The sequence below is a fragment of the Camelina sativa genome, chromosome 16, assembly GCF_030686135.1.
Source record: "Camelina sativa cultivar CO46 ecotype springtype chromosome 16, ASM3068613v1".
NCBI classification, from domain to species: Eukaryota; Viridiplantae; Streptophyta; class Magnoliopsida; order Brassicales; family Brassicaceae; genus Camelina; species Camelina sativa.
Window position 1 is genome coordinate 15,510,489 of NC_141895.1, and position 8,720 is coordinate 15,519,208.

General features: G+C 27.8%; 1 long non-coding RNA gene across 1 annotated transcript; it reads left to right on the plus strand.

Annotated features, from left to right (window-relative positions):
* Nucleotides 1-725: 725 nt before the first annotated feature.
* LOC147925558 (uncharacterized) lies at nt 726-1,696 on the plus strand. The gene is made up of 2 exons (XR_015583528.1): nt 726-1,227; nt 1,313-1,696. It is a non-coding gene; the product is annotated as an uncharacterized LOC147925558 (long non-coding RNA).
* Nucleotides 1,697-8,720: the final 7,024 nt, after the last annotated feature.

The window sequence follows — 8,720 nt, forward strand, 5'->3', positions numbered from 1 at the left end:
ACAGTACGTACTACAATAAATTTTTTTATTAATTACTCTTGTTATTTTGCAGATAATATCTTTAACTTTATTATTCACATGTACTTCATGGAAGTTATAACTTCTATTCATTTATTTGATCTAGTACGTTATTAGGGATACTAGCATGGAGAGTGACACATAGAAGTGAAAACGTAGCTAAGACTCAAAATGGTCGACGATATGTCAAGACAAAAACAATTAAAGGACTGTCTAGATATTAATTATTTTCATCTCCTCTCACAATCCATTCTCATGGGCACACAAAAACATCTTTGTCTCATTCTTATTCTCACTCTTTCATTTTGTCAACAGTCTCTCTTTCACTTATTAAGAGAAGATTTTCAATTAGATTTTGTCGCAAACAATGCCAAAATACATAAAGAGAACAAAACAGTGTATCACTTAATTAATTAATTTTGTTTTACGTATGGGTTTACATGGGGTATGTGGTGAGCTTCTAAATAGGCCAAGTCCATTAACTGTCCTTATCTAATCATTATTGAACGACTTTTATTCAAACCAAGCCGGATTAGAAAATACTAAATAGTAGGGTATAAGGCCTTCTCCAACGGAGGTTTTAAAGTAGGGTTGTAGGAGAAAAGCAGAAAAGAAAAAAAATCAGAAAGAGGAAAAAAAACAAGAGGTCATCTTATTTAGTAACCCCAATATGCTTATAAGAGTTGTGACGTGTCTAGCTAATTATTGGGTAAACCATTTAATTGAGAATTTTTTTTGTTTGAGCGATTGATTTTTTTTTCTTTTCGTCTTCCTCTCCCGAGAGACTCTCTCTCTCTCGAACTCGGACTCGCGAATCTCTAGGGTTGTGGGGTTTATTTAGGGTTGGTGTTTTTGGGTTACAGGATGTTAGGTTTCAGTTCATGAACACAGTAAAGGTTGCGAGAAGCCTTTGAGATTGCATTTTTATAGTCAACAATTCTCGATGTTAGGTTTTCAAGCATGAACAATTCTCGACGGATCGTTTCTATAACTTATATATGGATGCATCTTTATAGTCAACAAACTAGATAACTGAATGTTATACATAAACGGTCTTATATTTTAGATTGGTGTTCTTGAAGACTCTGGAGAAAAATTTGTGTCTCTTGTGTTGACTGTTGTTAAATTGTGCTTTTTTTATCTTTGTGTGCAGCCAATCTTTGGGTATGGAGTGCCTAGAGTGATAAAATCTGGGCAGCCAATCTTTGGGTATTGAAATACCATCCCTAGTTTATTATCATTAAGAACTTAAACTGAGTATTTAGGAAGTTGATGCAAACCCTCTTCTCTTTAGTTATCTGGATCAGTTTGATGTGGCGCAAAGATGAAAACTTGATTGCAGTTGTTGACACTAGTAGGCAGAGTGGGTTTGGTGGAGTCTTCAGCCCGAGAATATGGTATTTGCAAAAATGTTAATTTAACTTGATTAAGGTTTTCCTTTAGATTGCTTTAGTGGATAGATGCTTAACAAAATTCTCTCGGCTGCTTGTGATGTATATATTCTTCCATCTTTTGTTGGTTTCATCTTGACATACCTCTTCGCAGATGCACCTGCATCAACAATGAGTCATTTTTCTAGTTGCAGATTACAGTTCTAATTCTGTTTCATATTTTGTTTCTTTTGTCTCTGGTTTTCACAATTTTTAAAAAAATATAATTTAAATTAAGAGACCCAAAATTATAACCCACGTAGGAATCTCAAAATTCTTATTCTACCAAAAATACATAATATAGTAATTAAAAAATTTTAAGAGCTCCAAAAATATAACCCCCAATGGGGTTGCCCTAAGGTTCATCATCCTTACCCTTAGGGTCAATTATAACAAAGTCTAAAACTGAGAGTGCATTACTTCTTTAGGTTCCCAAATATAAATTGATCTTACTGAATAACTTGTTCGAATATTTGTGGGATCGAGCTCCTTTAGAATTCGTCCACATGAGTATATAAAATAAAAATGAGATTTAACACTACATGATCATCTAATATAATCTAAATGCATCGCTAAATAATAGTATTCATTATTAACAACTTCTCAAAATAAATAAACTCACCGTAACTCCAACATAAAGAGTTATTTGATTTTACTTCTATAAATTCAACATTAAGTATTGATCAATTTTATCGTAGATATAATCAATTAAAGTTACTTCTTCTAATCAGCATACCAAATAAAATTAGTGAACCAATCACATACCAATAGTGTATGGAGAAGAAAAAGCCCATACGTATGCCCAATATAACTTTTTAATCAAACCCCAATGATTACTTTTCGAAGAATACGAAGACAAATCAGGCATCATCATGACACACAAAGGGGTCTTGGGCCTCATGGCCTCGAGGGGTTCTCAGGCTTTAGCCCTTTTATGCAGCACTAATTACATGCTTGACGTATCCAATCTAAATGTCTATAACGACGATATCAAGGTTTTGTTTTTTTTCTTTTTTTTAACATCTGAACATTTTATTAGATAGTAAATGGATAGTACAAGCTGTTAACCAATCAATTAGGTGGTATTGTATGTATATAGTTCATACAAGGAATTAATAACACAAACTTATCGTGAGAGTCTATATGTTGCAGTGTTCCGTTCTCAATTGATGTGGTCTATGGACGATTCCGGAAGTTTTGCTATCCAGTGACGAATATCAGATAATAATGTGCCCAGGTACAGATGATCTCCACAATTGTTAATGAGAGAGATTAGTTCTTTATTGTCTCCTTCAGACCAAACATGTCAGCAATCCATGTGCCTATATTATTTGTAGAGCATGTAAGAAACCTAGAGCCTCTACTTGTAATGATGAGTGAGTAGGTTCTAGCTTCGCACAGCCTGCCAATATTACCTTGCTGTTGCTATCTCGGAGTAGCCAACCTGTATTTCTAAAAGGTCGGTTTTGCTGGTAACCACTGTCAAAATTACACTTGAGCCATCCTTGTGATGGTGGTATCCATCAAGGCATCGACTGCATCGGTCATTTCCACGACAATATCAAGGCTATGCAAATATGTACAGTAATGTCAAGTACAATTTTGAAATTTCTATTAAGCAATTATCTGTTAAGTTATTTTTTTAAGATTAAGAAAATCTATACTAAATAAAAGTAGGAGTTATAAGTTTTCAGGTTGTCCACATAGGATTTTAAACAACCTATCGAGATTTGATATGTCACTCATTAACATTTATTAAAATTTCCAGAATTTTCTATATTAAGAATTATTTTAAAACAACCTATCAGGATTTGATATGTCATTCATTAACATTTTTTTAAATTTCCAGAATATTTTATAAAAATGAAAATTTTAAATTTATGGAAATCAAAAAACTATACAGAATACCCCACATCGGCTAAAAAAAGTTTTAGACAATAGTTTAAAACCAGTATAAATAAAATTAATATGCTTCCAACAACAAATGGAGAGGAAAGCTTGATTTATCAAGCGTCCAAGTTTAAAAATTATTCGGTTTGATCTGGTTTTTTATTTGATCAAATTAAAACTTTAAAAAATTTCAAAAAAATATTATAATTTTTAAAAAATTTAAAAGTTTAAATATTATAAATATTGAAACTTTAAAAGTTCTTAGCTTTTAAAAAGTTTTTAATATTATAATTTTTAAATTTTAAAAGTTTAAAATATTATAAATATTGAAACTTTTTAAAAGGTTCAAATTTTATATTTCGAAACCTTTTAAAATTTTAAAATACTATAAATATTGATGTAAAACATAAATTATCTTATTTATCTACGTTTGTGCTTTTTATTTCTTATGAGCTATAAAACATATTTTTGTGTATGATTTTATAGATGAGTTGATATTCTTTCATTAATATTTTATTTTTGGGTCTAAGGAAGAATGATTGACATCCCAAGACCTTGATTTGATGTTTGAGTCAAGTTTTGGAGTTTAAAGAAGAAAGATGGACAACAAACACACATGTTTTATTAGCTATACATAGGCATGACCAGGGTTATGGTTGTCACGATTATGGTTTATTAACCATCGGTTGTGGTTAGAAATTTTGTTTAACCTTAACTATAATCGTTTAATAAACAGTTAAACGGTTACGTTTAAATACGGTTTCGGTTCAAGCGGTTACGGTTATATACGGTTACGGTTATTTGAGAATATGATATAGTTGATATTATTTGATGATATAATATATAATTGATATTATTTATTTATAATTAATATATTCTTATAGTGTACTCATATTTCTATATATCATATGATTCATATTAAATAAATTATTATTAGTATATTTTATTATGTTTTAAAAATATTATAAACCAAGTAAGGATTTTGGTTGGAGAAGATTCTAAACGTGTGGATCTAAAACAAAATAAGCATATGGATAAAATTATCAATAATTGGATGCACGTGTTGACTATGCTGCTTTTCATGAATTTCACAAATTTTATGAGAAAAGAAATAATTTTGTTCTTGGAGTTTTGTGGTAGGCTTACAAAAACGTTTTTCAGTAGAAGAATGTAAAAAGTTGACGAGAAAGAAGAAGAAAAAGATTATAACGAAGAACCAGACGGTAAAAGTAACAATAAAAATTACCACAAATTTTGACAATGAAAATAATAATATTAATTTATTTTTTTATAAGATAATATTGTATTATTGTCATCAATCATATATAATTTTCATCAAAATATATCTAATAAACACATGCGTAGCGTGGGTTCAAAACCTAGTACGATAAATATGAATAGTTAATATCTTAGAGATCGTAAGCATAATTAATCGACATAACATCGTTGACTTTGAGTTTCTAGTAGTTGATATGAATATCTTATGTCATTCGAATTTAATATTCGATAAATTAAACTCTAGTTTCTTTTGTTCGTACGTTTGTAAAGATACTAGATTTTAACCCACGCAATACATTCTTGAGCTAGGTAATATTTTTAAACTAACATTTAAATATTAAATTATATTTATTTGTAAGTTTTATTACCTTTTTTTTAGAGTTTGAGATCATATATTGTATTTTGATTGTTATTTTTAAGATTTAACCCGCATTATATTACGAATAATATATATCTAATATTCTAAATTTTTAATATTAATATTGATTTTTTAATCAAACAATTATTGAAGGTATGGGTTCAATTCCTAATATATTCTAGAAATCTCTCTTTTTTCTTAATGAAGGATATCCTAAATTTTAAAGGATCCTTCCTAAACATCATCTAATCTTTTCTTAATCGTTTTTTCATCTAGCGTGGTCTTTTTACATGTTTATTGTTCTATTTTCCTCAAATGGAAAGCTTGAGTTATTTGTTACGCTTTATTAGACAATTCTTAAAGGGTTTGTGGTTTGATTTGTGGCAGAGGCAAAAAATGCTATTTTTTATTTAAAAAACCTAAAATTTGAAGGATCCTTCCTAAACATCATGAAATCCTTCATGAATTTAAAGGAGACCCAAAACATTTTTTATGAATGTCATCATAAGCTCTCAAGATATCTTTCCTGAATTTCATGAAACCAAGAAATCATTCCTAAATATTTGGGAATTCTTCCTAATTTTCAAGGAATCTTTCCTGAATTTAAATTATTTATAACTTAAAACCAACTCAAACACTATTTCTAACTTGTGGCTACACAATCTGTTCAAGACTCTTCACTGTGGAATAGACATTATAACTTGTGACTATATATTATTTTCATGAAGATCATCCTGAATTGTAAGGAGTTATTCCTGGATATTATTGAGTCCTTCCTAAATTCTTTAAACATTGCTTTTAACTTAGTTGTTGTATTATACCCAGAAATAGCATGAACAATCATTATACTTGAGTGGGCGTTCGGTTTTTCGGTTTGGTTTCGGTTTGGTTTTTTCGGTTTATGGTTTTTTGGTTTTATAAAATTGAAACCATATAGAAACCAGATATATTTTGGTTTGGTTACGGTTTGGTTTTTTCGGTTACAGTTTTTTTGGTTTTATAAAAATGAAAACATATAAAAACCATATGTATCTTGGTTCGGTTTGGTTTCGGTTTAGTTTCGGTTTGGTTACGGTTTTATTAGGTTACCCTATATTTTACAAAAAAAGTTATGTTGATTGCATAAAAAAAATAGATATAATATATCAGTTAATAACATATCCATAACTTTAAAAAAATATAATCTAAATCTAGTTTCGAAAACTCAAAGCTTCCAAATAATTTAATAAGTAAAATTTATAGAAAATAATTCAAATAACTATAAATCCAATAAAATAATCTTAAAGACAATATTAAATATATAATATAAGCTGCACATATATCTATATATATAAAGTTAAATTTTCTCTCTTCTCCTTCCTTCACATCATCATCCACCTAATCAATATTTTTTTTGTTTTTGCATTAAAAAATACTATTCTAAATAATCATTAATTGCTTATTTATTATTTATAATTAATAATACTTAAAAATAAATAAAACAAATTAAATAAAATTAATTAAATTTTAAAATAGTATAAACAATAACATAATTTTTTAGTAAATAATAAAAATAGTAACTTTATAAAAATGAATTAAGTAAAATAAATGAAAATTTTAAAATATTAAAAATAATACTATGAATTTGTTATAGTAATAGTGTATTATTCAAATTATAACCAAAAAATGATCATATTCCAAAATTTATAATGGGTTAATGAGTTTTAAAATGAAAGTAAGATTTTAATGCATGGTGGAGTAAAAAAATAATTTATGTAATTGTATTGATAAAAATCCAAATAGAAAATTAAAATTGAAGTGGAACATTAGTTTCTAAAAAGCATATACTACAAAGATTTATTATTAAATTTCACTTATAAACAATAAAAAATTAGGGAAATATCTTTAGTCAAGTGGACAAACAATTTTTCACTTGACTAAATATTTTTCCCTAATTTACCCACCAGAGTTCGACTCCATTAAGTCGTGTTACCATGCGTAGTAGAGATTGGTCTCGTTGATTCAATGATGACAAAAAAAAAATTTACTTCACTCAATTTAAAAGTTTTAATCTAAAACAAAGATATTGTAAGGGTCACATTTTTTTTTGGGAAAACTATGAAAAAACAAAATCAATGGTCAGAAAATATAGAAAAAATAAACATCTTACAAAAAATCAATTTTAGTGTGAATATGTTTTTTTAGTGAACGGATATTCATTGTCAGGTTTAAACGTTTCCCCATTTAGACATTCTTGACTTGGTCGAAATTCTATTATGGCTGATGATGCGCTTGGACAACCCTATTGTAGCGACATAGCACTAAAATTGTTCATCAAACTTTGTATATTTGCATCTAATGTGGGATATCAATATGTTTAAATGGTCTCTATAATTAGATCAACAATCGACATTCGACGTTAGAACTTTTAAAAATATGTTTTCAGGGATATAATTATAGAATGAACTCTTTTAAGGATAAAAGGTGAGAAGATTGTCGACAATATTGTTTACTTTTCCAGTGAGGTTCTTAAGTCATTTTTTGTTATCACGTGATATATTGTTGATTTTTCAAAAAAATATTATTTCGACACTAGACAATATATGATATATATATATATATATATATATATATATATATTAGTAAAATAAGTAGAGTCTTTATAGTTTAAACAGATTTATCTTTTAATCTTGAAATAATTATATTTATATTCAATGATTCTTATTTAAAAAAAAAAAAAAAAAATCTCACGCAAATAGATATAACAAATAAATATTATCTTCAACAATATATCACTTAGTAAAGTAAGTTTAGTGTTTATATAGATTTATACTCAAAAATTTGAATAATTATATTTGAGTTCAACAACTTATATTGATTAAAAAAAAAAAATCTTGCGGGTGCGCGGATCTAAATTCTAGTACTTATATATTGGTATTCCAAATCTATACTATTAATTGGGAAACACACTTAGGCAAAAAAAAATAAACAAAACAGAATTTCATATAATGCCCCCGTTAGAAAGGGTGTATCCAAACAGATTTAAAAACATAATAACCCGTTTACAAAACAAAAGATGCAGATCTTATGTTGGGTCGGATTTTGATCCGTTCGGATCTTGATTAAAACACACGGATCAGGAATAATGACATGTATTGCTTTCCATTTGCTATCACATTATCGAAACTAAAAACAATAATAAATTCTATATATTCGATTAGAATTATAAGATACCATAAAAATCGTGCTGAATATTAACACAATATATTCGATTACCATTTTTACATTTATACAGAAGATAACCGTTAACATATATTTAGTAAGGTACCATAATAGTGAAATCCCGAATCTTTCTGAATAGTAACTAATATGATATTAGCATTTAAATTGACAGTAAATAAAATATCAAACTTGACATAGCTACTACAATTCAACTTATAATTCGAACTTGAATTTTTTCTCCAAGTCATGATTAACGCGATTCGAATTTGATTTTTTTCTCGAAATCTATACTAAATGCAAATCTTTCTAACAAACAAAATCTATATATGAACCTTAAAATCTGTAAAAACAGAAAATCTAATCTAGTGCCTAATTCGGCGTTAACAACATTTATTGCTAAATTTTGTGTTTGCCCACTGATCCTCCTTATAAATAAGTACTATTCTTCTCATTCTTGATTCACAAACCAAACCACCTATTACTTCAATAAAAAAAAATTCTTAAGTATCTTATCCCAAAATGTTATTTAATCATACTCTATTTAA